Here is a 15,510-nt window from a genome sequence, read left to right as displayed (position 1 = left end):
ATGCTCAAGATATGTTGAAATGAAAAAAAAAATTGATACTAAAGTCAGAACATAAAAAAATAAGGTATACCTCGGATACTGGATAAAATCCCCCAATTCTTTCAAAAGTCGAAACTAGTTCCAAATAGCATTTTTCAATGATTACAAGAAAAATCAAGAAGTACATTTAGATCCCTTCCCAACTTCCTTTTTACTCAGACATAAACGTATCAAAAATAAAGGATTCCTACAATAAAAAAATTCAGTCAACTCTTGCAATTTAGAAGTTTAAATTAGATTTAAAATTTAAATTAGAAGTACCATATCTTCTAATACAACACTGACTAGATGACTCCTAGATATGATATGTGCTGGAACCTTTGAAAAGAAATATTAACAAAATATACTGGAATCCCAGGGGGAAAAAAAATCAAGAGACTCTGTCATAAAATATTAAACAGAACAATCTATGGGAAATAAAGCTAAGAGTTCATATGTTGTTGGGGCCAAATAGTTGCATTAGGATATTGTTCTTTTTGAGATAAAACTGCATTTTGTATTTATTTGGTTTTGTTATTCGAGGGTAGAAAAATGGGGGTTTAGTTTGTTTGAATGAAGAAGTTTATAAAAGTATGTTATAAATCACAAATGGTAAGAAGGCCAAATTTTTACTAACTGAAACAACAAAAGTCAAACTTTTAAAACGTCAAACCTAATGGCAAGTGGTCCTTTGAAAGAGAAAAATCTTCCTGAGAATTTAAGTTTAAGGCACTGACTTTCTGACCTGGATTTACATAACTCTCATACCCAGGAGACATGACAGCTGATTGTCCTGTCTAAACAAACACTGCAATAATTTATTATAACCATTAGAGAATATTCCATTTCTCTTCCCACAGTATCTACTAGTTCTTATCTCAGACAGGAGTGTGTGTGTGTGTGTGTGTGTGTGTATGAGTGCGTGCGTGGGGGTGCTGAATGAATGTTCTGCATAATTAGAATTCTTCGCAGTACTGAAGAGAAAGCAAAGTGTTTAAAACTTAGTCTTCATTTAAAAAAAAAAAGAAAACTGACTTTTTTTTAGAGGAATTCTGGCTTTGGGAAAGCTATTTTAATTAGGAGTTTAGCAAAGTGTTTTAAGAAAAATATAGACAAATGAAGATACTGTTTATATTTCAAAGATGGTGAAACAGATTCTGCTGCAAAATTTTTCCAACACTAATCCCTAGCAAACAGTTCCTTAGGAAAACTATTTTTATCCCTTTATCAACTTGGTTGATAAATATTTAATTTCCAGTGCATATATGGACAAGCTATATAAAGCAAAATTGTTTCCATGCTTTAGAAACTAATATTTTACAAGTGAAAATGAAGTTTACTGTGCTATAATGATTATTTGTTAGGCTGACATATAACTCTGGGGTCTACTAATATGAAGTCCCAGAATGAGAGTCCATACAAGGCATAGGCTTTACCCTCCAAAACTTCAGAAACACAGGCCCTCCAGACCAGACCACCATTCTGGAAAACTGTAATTAATGCTCATGAATCTGGAACATGTTTACAAGCTTTATTTCATTGCCTGTGTGGTATTAAGATGCTGTTATCATCCCCGTTTCTTCAGATGAAGAACCTGCAGCACAGAAAGTTTGGTGTCCAAGGTCACCAAAGTTAGTAAGCGCCATGGCTACCAAACTCAGCTCCCTCAAGCTACGCAGTAGTGACGGGAATGGGAGCAGAAGTGACAGCACTTAAATTGCACTCACCATGTGCTGAGAACTGTGCTTTGTACTGTTCATATGTCAACCCATTGACCCTTCACAACAACCCCATGAGGTAGATAGGCAGGTTTGCCTTTGGGCCACCAAGCTCCTCTTTCTCCACCCTGCCCACCATACATCCCTGCTTCTTGCTCCACAGATTAGAAGGGCGTCCCAAAGTCCTCACGTTCCCTCTACCCTCAACCCAAATCAAACTTGAATCTAAAATGCTGATAATTGTTTGAACCGGAGGATCGGTAATGGAGGTTTCTTTATACTGTTCTCTCTACCTTTGTTTATGTTTGAAAATTACCTTATAAACATTTAACATTTTTTGCTCTAACATGGAATCTGACCTAGTGAAGAGGCTAGAAGACTAGCCACCATTAACAATGAATTCAAAGGAAGTATTATGGAAGATGGCTATGTAATAAGAGAAGAAAATGACATTATTCACTCAGTCAACAAACTGAGCGCCCATTATGTTAGGATAAATGAAGGTCCATTGAAGTCTTCCTATCCTCAACAAGCTAAGAGTTTAGTAGCAAACACCAAACAAACACAACGATAATTATAAAGGAGGATGAGAAATGCTATAAAAATAAAAGTGCAAAAAGTGCTATATGAATTGGTAAAAGAAGTCACATTAGGAAAATTCCATGACAAGGAACTCTCTGGGACAGTCCAAACATTATCTAAACTCAGTGAGTGGCCCACAAGAAGAAATGGAGCTAAACCCAAAAGCAAAATGAGGTCTGGAAGGCCCACATGCCCCCTTACATAACGTGATAAAGGCTTCCAGACTGAAATCCAGGCCTCTTGGTGAAGAGGGGACGGATTCCTCTGAAGTCCCAGGAGCAAAACATATTTATTAGAGAAGATTTAGCTGGCAAGAAAATCATCAAAATGCCACTTATAGCACTATAGACTGAGAAACAATGTAAATATCCAACAGGGTTTGGTGATATTATTCATTTCAACTGATGCACAGTAATCCATAGGTAATTTGAAAAGAACTAAAATAGAAGCACTTTTTCGGATGTGATCAGGACTAATAATGGTAGAATTCACCAAAAACAAATGAAAAAACAGCTCGTTAAAGAAAGGAATCATTAAAAATATATGTTCATTTGTCAAACACTTGATAAAAAAATTGAGGCTTTTTCTTGAGAATAAGCCTAGCAACTAAAGTTCTTGCATGAAGGGAAGTAAAAGCAAAAATAATGAATGGGACTATATTGAACTAAAAAGCTTCTGCACAGCAAAAGAAACCATCAACAAGGTAAAGAGACAACCATCCGAATGGGAAAATATATTTGCAAGCAACGCCTCCGATAAGGGCCTAATATCCAAAATATGCAAAGAACTCATACAACTCAATAACAACAAAAAACAAGCAATCCAATTAAAAAATGGGCAGAAGACCTTAACAGACACTTCTCCCAAGAAGACATACAAATGGCCAACAAACACATGAAAGGATGCTCAACATCGCCAGCTATTAGGGAACTGCAAATCAAAATCACAGTAAGATACCATCTCACAGCTGTTAGAATAGCTGTTATCAACAGGACAAGTAATAACAAACGTTGGAGAGGATGTGGAGAAAAAGGAACCCTCATACACTGCTGGTGTGACTGCAAATTGGTACAGCCACTATGGAAGACAGTATGGAGGTTCCTCAAAGAACTAAGAATTGATCTACCATGTGATCCCTCTACTGGATATTTACCCCAAAGACTTGAAAACTGATATCTGAAAAAGATATTTGCACACCAATGTTCATAGCAGCATTATTCAGTGGCCAGGACATGGAAGCAACCTAAGTGTCCCATGACAGATGACTGGATAAAGAAGATGTTGTACATATATGCAATGGAATATTACTCAGCCAAAAGAAGAGATGAAATACTGCCATTTGCAACAACATGGATGCACCTTGAAATAATCATGTTAAGTGAAATAAGCCAGACAGAAAAAGTTGAAAACCACATGAAAATCACTTATATGTGTGATATAAACCTAAAAGCAACAAACATGACAAACAGAGACTCATGGACATGGACAATAGACTAGTGGTTACTGGAAGGTAGAGGGCAGGGGGGAGGTAGATGGGGTAAAAGGGGTCAAAGATGTGGTGACGGAAAGAAATCTAACTATGGATGGTGAACATACAATACAAAATATATGTGACTTACTGTTGAATTGTAAAAAAATAAAAATAAAATAATAAAGTTCCTGCATGAACCACACCCATGATGCATGTCTATGATTTCCAGTTTTTACTGGAAAGCCACTAGTGAAATGGAGTCTAAAGGCAAAATTCTACATTTTGATGAATTTTTGTCCTCAGTCTTTTCAGAGATCTCTTCTACCTATAATTTGACAAGAACTTGTTTTTAGTTATTTATCTTTACTAGGTCTTTCAAATGCATTCAACTTATTTTTCACAAAAACAATGTTTTTCCTTTGTCCTCATATTTCATTAGTTAAGTTACTCTGTAATTCAATAATAAACTGGCATAAACAGGGGAAACGAACCCACCTGACTCTTGTTGACAGTCGTCGTCATGGCAAATGCTTACAATGTGTTCAGTATGTGCCAGGCACTCTACATATAAGTCCTTTAATCCTCAGAGACTAGGTACCACTGTGACCACTTTACAAATAAGGAAACTGAGGCACAGTGAAGTTAAGTAACTTGCTTGAGGTCACACAACTAGTAAATGGCAGAGTGAGAATTCTAATGCAGGTGGTTTGGTTCCAAGTTGGTGACTTTAATCACTACACTAAAAGTCCCTAAAAACAAACGAGAGCTGGTGTGCTCAGTCCTCTGGGGAAGTCCTGCTCACCATAAGCTTATTCTGTGACGTAAATGTTCTATATCTGAAACAGCTGTCCAGTACAGCAACCACTAGTCTAGTCCCTAGCGGCTATTTAGATTAAAAAACTGAATTTTAAATTTAATTTAAATGAACTAAAATTTAAACAGCCACACGTGGCTCATGGCCAGTATACCGGACAACACAGTAGAGTTGTTTACTAGTCAAGCGCATTCAGAAAGCCATGGAAATTAAACACTAAGTTTCATGATGAGGGTGAAAAGGATCTGTTAATTCAGCTTCTACTATATATTAACTGATATAAAAAGATACTCATGGTGTAGTTAAATGGAATATGAATTATAAAACATTAAAGTATGATCTCATTAGTATTTGATTTAAAAATGAACAGAAAGACAGTAAACATATACCTAAAACTGTGTTTTCCTCCGAGTGGAGGCTACAGTGGACACCGTGGGCTGCTTTCTGTTGTGGGCACTGCGCCTGGCCAGGCCTACAGCCATTTTCTCTTTCTCCCATAGCAACAGAATCCCTATAGGTGGGAACAGCAATGTGTCCATCTAAAAAAACTACATTCAATAGCCTCCCTCACAGATACCAATGTGTTGTAAATTGAACATGGTGGTTGGGACTTCTAGTACTTTAAAGGGTGTCCTTTACCTTCTCCTTTCATACATCTTCCTGCCTCAAGGAATGACTGTTTGGCTAGAGAATCAGAAGCCCACTTGTGGGCACAAGGTGCCCATGACAGTGCCAGTCATGGGGTAAGGATGGTGAAGCAGAAAGAGAATGGCCTAGACTGCCTGCTGGCACTGTGAAACTGCCATCCTAGCAACAGACTGCCTACTTCAACTTAATGGTTTTTTATAAGAAAAACAACCTGTATTATTAAAAGCATTCTTATCAGCAGCCAATACAATTCTTTGCTAACCAACCTGCTCAGCATCCATTCTTCCTACTCACAGAAAAACATCCTAAAACACAATTCTGTTCCTGATTGGCCTAAAGGTAGTTTCACCCCTCTCTGTAAATGACTTGCTTAAGAAATAGGCCTAAGCCAATAAGGCATGGCATTGCCCTGGTGACAGGAATCGGTTCAGGAATGGGCACATGACCCAATTCCAGCCAATGGGATTCTAAGATTAGTATTCTGGGGGCTTCTGAGAAAATTTCTCACTCTTAGGAGAACAGATGAAGAGAGAATCTTTCTATTCCTTTGGTGGGTGTCATAGTTGGATCTGGGGCCCAGAGGATGAAGCCAACTCCCCAGGGAGGGAACAACCAAGAGAATCGTGGGGAAAGAAGCCTGAGACAGCGGATTAAGTTAATCTTGAAGTCTGTCCTACTTCTGGGACAGCATACGTTATACAAGCCAAAAAATACCCACACTACAGAGAGATCATCTTAGAGGTTAATGGAATAGATGCTAAGAATTATTCAAATATTGTGAGAAAGACAAATTTGTCAGGTCTTCTGAGTGGGCATTAAGAGTTGGGCATTGGTTCTTTAAAATATTTCTGGGCCTTTTTCATACCACGCCCAATAAAGAAGTTATTATATAGTAATTTCCCAAATATTGAGTTAATTTAGGAGAGCTTTTCATACAGGCTTTTACAAAAAATGGTTACTGAATAAGTGAACATGTTTCAAAAGCCTTATTAACAATCACAACAGTTAACATTTGTCCATCAGGTACTTACTACCTGCCAGGCCTTGTGCTGAGCCCTTTATCTCATGTAATCCTCACAAGAGACAAAGAACCTCACTACATCCATTTTACAAACGAGGAAACGCTGAAGCTTAGGAAAAAAGGTTAAGTAACTTATGTTTGCAAGTAGACAGTGCTCGGGCCAAGATTTGAACTCTTGTCCAAAAGTGTCTCCTAACCATAGCTTTGTAATGTTTCCTTAGGATACATAAAAACACATCTGTGATTTCCCTGAGGCTGCACTATTTTACTTTTTGTTGTTGTTGTTGCTATTTTTTGTTATTTTTGTTTTGTTTTGTTTCGCTTTTGCACCATTTAAAAATATTCTGTTTCTCTCAACCCTCTGAGTATACTACTCATCAGACCACAAGTTTCAATTTTTGGGTTTGGAAACATGGCCACCGTATTTACTATGTACCACATACAACATGCAAGGGTCATCAAGAACCACTGAATTTTAAACCTATGCACAAGAGAGAGCAATATAATTACATATGTTTCACTGATGCTGAAGATTAGGATTAGACCATCAACTTTTCTAAGTTTCTATTTGGTGGCAAGTAGAAACAGAGTAGGTAGGCTTGTGGCATTGAGAATGGGAGAAAAAAGACAACTCACATTTATTAAGCCCCTTCTAGTGGCCAAGTTTTATAATGGTTAACTCTCAAAGGAGCTCATGAGACATTTTACAGATAAGGGAACTGAAACTATAAGACCTTGTCCAAGGTCACCCTGATCCGCCTGAAACCCAAGTTCTTGTTCTTCCCACAACTTTGCATTCCTCTGAGTTCCAAAACTTCTCAAACATTGGCTAAAAGAAAACAATGACTCTCAGGCCATAGGAAAGCTATGCCATTTTATTAGCCTCCCTGGAAATATTTTAATTAAGTTTCAGTTATTTTCAATCAAGGCGTCTTCAGCTTTAAAGCTTATCCATAATAACTTAAAGTGAAAAGATCTAATGCCTCAGGTTTTAACTTAAAAACGACAAAGAAACAGGTACTATGTTTCAGATAAACTAATTTGAAATAATACACGCAGTATTGATTTTCTTAGGTTGTAAAAATACAAGCAGCGATTTCTAAGCTTTGATACAAATATTCACAAAGAAACAGTCTAGTCTTAAAAGTACACTGGCTATGGAGAATCACTGAAAAAACCACCACCCAAATCTCCCTCATGTATAGCTAAATATTATCATAATAATTGCTTATGAAAACTCAGAAGCTGTATTTTTAAATAACATATGTATATAACATTCCTATTCTCCATGTAGCTGAGATCCCCAAATAATGTTATAGCATAGAATAAGAATTTATTGTTACGTTGATAAAAGTAAAAATTAAAAACAATAAAGGCTGTATGTACATTTCACATGTTTTCTTTGTTCGCAAGGTATAGATCATCTGCCTGTATCTCTCCCCCAAAACCTACCTTTTCTGGAGCCACCCCAACTGGGTGCTAATTTCTAATACCTTGTAGCTATTTGTTGTCTCAAACCGAAGGAGACTGCTAATCAGCTTTTCAATAAAAAGGGCGTGTCACCAGTCTATACAGAAGCAAAGGCAGCAGCTCAAAAATGAAACTGAGCAGGGCCTGGGGTAGCCAAAGGCTTAACTATTAAACACTGGAAAACATGTTTCAGAAATAATAACAACAGCTAATATTGACTGAGTAGTTCTCATAGCCAGGCACAGTATTAAGTGCTTTAACTACATAGTCAATTCTTACAACTCTATGCAGTGGGTATAATTATTAAGGAACTGACTCAACATCATACATTTATTCAAAATATTTCCAGGATATAGCAGAGTTTTGAAATTTGCCTCCCCCACCTACTGGCTGATTTTGAGCAACTTGCATTCTCTGAACCCCCATTTCCACAGCTTTAAAATGTTAACTGTGCACTGTAGTCTAACCTCTGCATTCGAGTTCCTCGAAATATCCCACCTGCTCATGTCCTAAACCAATACTGATTAGGGCAGAAACAATATTAGGGTTTTGTTATCACCGTGTACATGGGAGGTTAGATGCCCCTGCCCCACCTCCATGCCCTAGAAGCCAGAAAAAGGGTTCAATTTCTCCAACTGCCCAGATCTGACTTTCTTCCCTTCCCAATCATTGCCTATTAATGAGGCTCCAGCATGCCTTTGAATGATGCCAGTGCTGGCTGGAATCTTGAATTCAACTAATACTAGAGGATTAGGTCATAGAGGCAGTCACCCAAAAAAGCCTTTAAAGGAAATTCTAAAATGGATCAATATACTGTACTATTTCATAAGTAGTAGATTTGAATATGACTGAATCCTTAGCTGAGAAACTTGCTATTATCTCAAGGTGGCCATCTGAACACTGAAACAATATGGCTTTGACCATGACACAATAAGAAATACATTTTATAACATGGCTCAGACAGAGGTCATCCATAAAAAGAGGTGAAACAAAAGTTACAAAACAAAGCTTATTTACTATATGAGACGCACTCTTTTTTTTCTTTGTTTTTTATTGTTTGATTTTTAAAAATACTAGAACCCTGCCCCCAAATAATTGCTCAACCTTCTAATGTCTAACAATCTGCCCTTTGAAAAACAGTGATTCAGGCAGCCTTTCTACTCTGTGGTTTTGCCAGTACATAAGACCATTCAGTGTGGGACAGAGCATTTAGGTTCTGTTTGTTTAGTTTTGAAAAATATATTAAACTGAGGAATTTTTCTCTCTCTACCAGGGTAGAAAATACATGACAATGTACAAAGGCTTCCTTGAATCGAGACAGTGGGATTTAATAGAGCAGCATACGACTTGGCACCAGAAAACCTGGATTTATTTTGCAACCCCTAATGAAATAATAGATCTAGGCAATAACCATTAATAACTGCTAAAACTATTCTGTGAAAGACTGATAATGGATGGATCATGTAAACAATACCTGAACCCAATGATCAATCTTAGTATCACAGAGAGAGGACTAGACTGACTGCTGATGTGCACACAGTACGACCATTAAGGACAATGGCCAAATAAATAAATTAAAGAGAATACAGGAACACATTAAAGAGATGCAATCAGCAAAATCTGCAATTTAGAAGTTGTACGACAAACCACTTGAATTTTTCAATAAATGAAAGGCAAGGAGAGAAAAAAAAGAGGCGAAATTGCTGTAGAGCTAGAGACTTAGGACATAATCAGATGTAACAGGTGGACTTGTTTGGACACCAATTCAAATAAACCAACAGCATAAAACATTTATGAGAGAGTTAAACAAACTGAATGGATGTTAGGTAATATTTAGGAATTACTACTGTTCATGCTTAGGTGTGATGATGGTATATGATTACAGAGAAAAAAGAGAGAGAAAAAGTCCTTATCTCTTAGATATGCGTATTGAGTATTTACAAATGAAATGGTATGATGTCTATCTAGGATTTGCTTTAAAACAATCCAAGGAAGGGAGGGTGTGTGTGGGGGTATGTATAAAATAAAATGAGCATATGTTGATCCCTGTTAAAGCTAGGGTATGGGTATATTTACTATATTATTCTTAGTACTCTTGTATTTGTCTAAAATTTTCACGGTAAGAAACTATAATGTAAAAGTAAGAAAACCTAGATTCGAACACCAGAGTTTATTAAATGTAGCACCTCAGAGCTCTCTTGAATCCTCTGATGTTCAATTTTCTCATCTGAAAATGAGAATGGTAATCTCTACCTCACAAAATTGTTGCAAGGAATGAAATGAGATCATGGATTCACATCTTTTGGAAATTTAGCTCTTATAAACCACAAAACTCTTGCAAATATTAGCACAACAGTTAGCTCCCTCTCTCTCTGCGATGCCCTGGAAGCAGACAAAGATTACAGGTTTGTGGGAGTAGAAATGGTAACAGGCTGAATCCATTTGGACTCTTTAAGAATTTTTGTTTTGTAGTAACTCCTTAATATGACACTGTTTAGTTTATATTTCTCCCAATAAGGAGAATGTCAAAGATATTTGCAATAGACAGAAGGTCTCCAACTTGAGTTGTTCATATTCCTTGTTTACTTTCCCAATTATTCATATTTCCCCTACTAAACATAGAGAGTAAATTTACAGAAGACTGTGTTGTTGAGATAAAATTGAACACAATTAGGAATCAATGTAATCTAAATAGGACTTTGTTTAAAATATTCCAGGTGCTTTTAGAAGAATGTATCTTTCAGCACTAATGCTTCATCTCAAATGAAAGGAAATTAACAGAGGTTCAAGTCTAAGTAAACAAAGGGAAATCTGGCACAATCTGGCTTCAGCTTGCAGAATGGATTGGAGGGAGCCAGAGCGATCTTTCTATAATGCAAATCTGATTAAGTCATTTCCCTTCCATTCAATGGCTTCCTTCTGCTTTCAGGAAAAAGTCCAAACTCCTGAACAAAAGCTCAGGTGGCTCTTCAGCCTTATTTCCACCCTCCTCCAGGACTGATGCTCCCTTCCCACCATATGCAGGGAAGGCTTCCTCTTCTACTCCTCTCTCCCCTTAGCTCTTAACTGTCAAGTCCTGTTGATTCTCCTGAAACGTCTCTCAAATCTGCTCTCTCCATTCCATTCTTGCTGCCCCTACCCTCGATCAGCCTTTTTTAAACCTTTCCTCGTCCATCTCCCTAAACAGAATATATCCTTATTACTTTTTCTGATTATAAAAGCAATTCGTGCTCATAAAAAAAAAATAATAATGCAATAAGAAAAAGAATAAAAGTCTCCCCATGATCTCATGACACAGACATAAAGAACTTATCTTTCTAGTACATTCACGTTAATGGTAGCATTACTCATAATAGCCCAAATGAAGAAGCAACTCAATGTCCACCTATGAAATGGACGATCTATATACAAAATGTTTATATATGTACAATGGAATATTAGTCTTAAAAAGGAAGGAAATTCTGACATGTTACAAATAGAGGAACCTTAAAAACATTATGCTAAATGAAATAAGCCAATCACAAAAGGACAAATATTGCAAGATTCCACTTATATGAAATATCTAGAATAGTCAAATTCATAGAAATAGAAAGTAGAATGGTGGTTGCCAGGGGCTGGAGGGAGGGGGAAACGTGGAGTTGTTTAATAGACATAAACTTTCAGTTTTGCAAGATGAAAATGCTCTTGCAAACACTGATTGATTGCACAATATGATTATCCTCAACACTACTGAACTCTACACTTAAAATGATTAAGATGGTAAATTTTATGTTATGGGTATTTTACCCATAATTTAAAATAGATTTTTAAAAAACTAATCTTTCTAGACATTTTTCCTATAAATGTTTTAAAAATCAAAAATAGAAACATACTGTAATCTGTTTTTCATACCTAACCATATGATGTTAAACATCTGTCTCTCATATATAGCTCCCATTCTTTTAATGGCTGATATTACCCATCATACGACTGACTGTACTATAATTTAACCAGTCTGTTTGCAGTTTTTCAATATTATAAAAATCTGCTCTCTCCATTCCATTCATAGTCAACATCTTTGCATATTTTCTCATTATGTCTTATGATAGACATCTGTTTTACATGCCTTTTTTTGGGTATCAATACCCTGATTTTTCCAAGGGAATAATATCTCTTCACCCAAACACCTATCCTGCATCCTACCTCCTCTCCAGCCAACTTTTGTTCTATTTGGCTAGCCTGGGCACGTTAATTTTAAAGTTTATTCCTAGGTATTTATTTTTCATACTGCTATTGTCATTTCTTCTACAATTACATTTTCTATTATTGCTCGCATAAAGCTATTGCTTTTGTCTACCTTGCAGCTGCTTGTTCACTTAACCTTATTATATCTATTTTTTTTTTTACTTAAATCTGTTGAATTTTCTTAGTAGATAATCATAGCATAGGCAGACAATCGTATCATCTAGGTAATCATTAAGACTAAAAGCTCTGGGCTCAGGCAGACCTGGATTCAAATCCTATGTCACCTTCCTTAAGCATTTTCCCTCAGTTTCCTCAACCATAAGCTGGGACTTATAATGGAAGCTATCTCACAGTGTTGTTGTAAAGATCATGTTAATTGAGAAGAGTATATGAAAAGTGCTTAACACAATATTAGTTCTATAAATGTCTGCTATCTGACAATAATGAAAACATAACTTTCTCTCCATACTTATACCTTTTTCTTGTTGTAGTATACTGGTGCACTTCCTTTGGCATTTATCTTGCTTCCCATTTCTCCAAAAGGAGTAGAAACCATTAGACTCCTTTTAAAGTGTCTGTCCTATGGATCTCATCCACTCCCACCTTCTCGAGAAAGTTCTGCTATTGATTTTTCCCCTTCATATCAGCCTCTCCCTCACTGCTTTGCCATCAGCGTTTAAATCTGTTCACGTCTCTCTCGTGCTTAAAAAGGCTTCATCTGATTACCCAATCGCTCTCCAGCCTTCCCTCTCTTCCCTTCACAAACTTCTTTCAGCAGCCTACACTTTGTCTTTCTCACATCCCACTCTCTCCTCATCCCACTGATATATTACACTGAACCTTTGGAAGCTGCCAGTATTATAGATTCCACCCCCACCATTTCACCAAATCTGCTCAATTAGGTCCCAAGTGACCTCTACATTTATTTATCCAAAGGACACATTTTAATGTTTAACTTATTTAAAATCTCAGTAGCATCTAGCAAAGTTCAGCACTTTCTTTGGCTTTCATTACTACACAATCTTAGGTTTCCTCCTACTTCTCTGGCCATTTCTTCTTGGTGTAGTCTAAGTGAATGGTTCTTCCAAGAATGTGCAACACAGAGGTCTGGAATGATCGGGGCCATTTTTTAATCTTTTTGGTTGGGTCTCTTCCAAAATTGACTAAGTTCCAGTTATACTGGACTGCTTTTGTCTTTTAAATATTAAGTCCTGGTTGTACTGGACTGCTTTCATCTCCATGAATGTACCTTAAAACATGTTTGGAATACATACCATGAGGGCAGGGACCTAATTCCTTACTACCTACACAATTCCTGGCACATAGTAGATGCTCAATAAATATTTTTTGACTCACCATGAATGAATGACTGCAATGTGAAAAGCTGATCGGAGGAGTGATGACACCAAGACAGAACAACAAAAAACCCTGGTCTTTCCCAAACCATATCTCGATCAAACATACATAACACGCATTGCCTGCTTAAACTCCTTTGATGGCTCCTCAATGCCATCAAAGTCCAAACTCCTCAAAACTTACGAAGGAGATCCAAGGAAAGTCTTTCACACCAGCTTATCTCTCAAACATCATCTAGCTAGACCACTTCTACTTCTCAGAGTTCGTCTCTAGCCAGCCGGAAAAATCCTTGCAGATGCCCAAGAAGCCTGCCCTCTCTCCCCAGGTCTTTGCACACACTCTCTGCCTAGAACACTGTGAACTTCACTGGCCTCATCTTCTGGCCAATACAAAGGCAGCCTTCATGTCTCCTTTTGGAATTTGTCTTCCTTTGGACTCTCTCTTTGACCATCCACCTCAGCCTCATCTCTGGAAATCTGGGTTCACTGCCTTCTCTGTGTATTCAGTCCTCTGTATGTCCAAAATCACAACAAAGTCCTATTTATGCCATAAAACTGTGGAGTTCCCTAAGGACAAGATCCTATTTACTTTTTTTCACTCCTGGGGATCAGTCCAGGCTCTGGAACACAATACATGCTCAAAGATGGACCTCCTTGTAGTACAGGCATCTTGGAGATATTGTGGGTTGAGTTCCAGACCACAGCAATAAAGCAAGTATCACAATAAAGACAGTCATAATCTTTTTTTTGCTGGTGGAACCTTGCCTTCAATTTATAAAAAGCGCAACACCTGTGAAGCACAATAAACCCAAGCTCAATTAAACCAGGTATGTCTGTAGCAGTAATAATAAAAGCTCCCCAGTATTGATGACTTACCTGCAAGGGTTTTAAACATAAATTTACCTTGCAATAACCTTATAAGACAGGTACTATCATTGTCTCCAATTTGCAGATGGGAAAACTGATGCATAAAGAAGTCAATCCCCTGTGGCCCCAGAAGAGTCGCAGAAACATACATTTTCTGCAGTTTTGAGTTATTCCCCGTCACCCAAAAGGAAGGGCTTTTTTCTTTTTAAAGAAACTTTCGAATCAGGCCAAGCATCGGCCCCCAAATATAATGAACAGCCGAAAGCGCACTCCACGCCAGCTCCAGGCAGGGTTAAAGGGCACGAGGAGGCGTCGCCCCGGCGCGACTGATGGGATAAAGGTCCAGCCCCAGCCTCCTTCCCGGAGTCCTCCACCGCCCAGCCCCTCGCCCACAGCAAGGAGTAGACGGTCTGGCGGCGCGTTTGGGCTAAGACTGCCCGCTCGGCCACTGCTCACCTGCCGCTCCGCCGCCTCGCCGAGCCGGGGCCGCCGGCCCGCAGCGCCTCCCCCGGGCTGCAGGCGCCCGCAGCGCGCAGCGGAGCCCGTTGCCTTGGCGACTGGAGCTGCCGAACTCCCGCCGCTAGTGCTACGGAGGCTCAGAGGGGACTAGGGAGGTCCGCGTGCCTTTCCGCGGCCCCCGAGCGGACGGAAGAGGGAGAGCGGATGGGAGTCGTCAGAGGCCTCAAGCGGTGAAGGACCCGGGTGGAGTCTGGCATCCTGGAATTTGTCCTCGAAGAAGAGAAGGAAAGAGATGCTGGGGGCGAGGGGGACAGCAAGGCCGGAGGATGACTTGTGCCTTGCATCTGCCTGTGCCTCAGTTTCTCTCAGTAATCGTGATGGAGACCATTATGGAAGAGGGCAGGCCGCAGGTGGAAGCTTGCTAGACTGGGAATATTTAAAGACTTGAAAACTGTGGGAGGGGTGGCAAAGAACAAATAAACTTGTTTCTTTGGGCTCAACATGAGAATTAGATCACCAGATTTCAATATGGGAAATGATCTGTGCCCAGAAATTGCACCGCTTGTTATATCCCGCAGATACACTGGAACATGAGCACAAAGGATGTTCATTGCTTCACTGTAAAAGCGAAAGGGTTGAGACCAGTCTATGTCCATCAGTAGGGGACTGAGTAAATAAATTATGGTGCAGCCATAAAACGTTACTATAGCAAGAATTAAGAGAGACTGAGGAAGATGAAGTTATAGATACAGTTTAGATGTAGACCTATCTTCAAGTTATGCACACAGCAACAGTCAGGTCTTTGCTTTTCCTCTTAACCTCAACCTTACCCCAACCTTGCCCCATCTATTCTCCACCCAGCA

The 15,510-nt window shown here is 38.5% G+C and overlaps 1 protein-coding gene across 2 annotated transcripts in view; it reads right to left on the bottom strand.

Moving 5' to 3' along the window:
* The window catches only part of PKIG (cAMP-dependent protein kinase inhibitor gamma), a 71,945-nt gene extending 57,047 nt beyond the window's left edge, over window positions 1-14,898 (bottom strand). Inside the window, exon 1 of one of the 2 annotated variants that reach the window (XM_039864404.1) lies at window positions 14,645-14,898. The gene's annotated coding sequence lies outside the window, so the exon portion shown is untranslated. The remainder of the gene's footprint in view (window positions 1-14,644) is intronic. The other variant, XM_039864401.1, reaches the window with a different exon arrangement.
* Between the last annotated feature and the right edge of the window lie 612 nt (window positions 14,899-15,510).

This window comes from Pteropus medius, unplaced genomic scaffold (genome assembly GCF_902729225.1).
Source record: "Pteropus medius unplaced genomic scaffold, Ma_sr-lr_union100, whole genome shotgun sequence".
Taxonomy (NCBI): domain Eukaryota; kingdom Metazoa; phylum Chordata; class Mammalia; order Chiroptera; family Pteropodidae; genus Pteropus; species Pteropus medius.
This window is presented reverse-complemented; position numbering and strand designations above follow the sequence as displayed.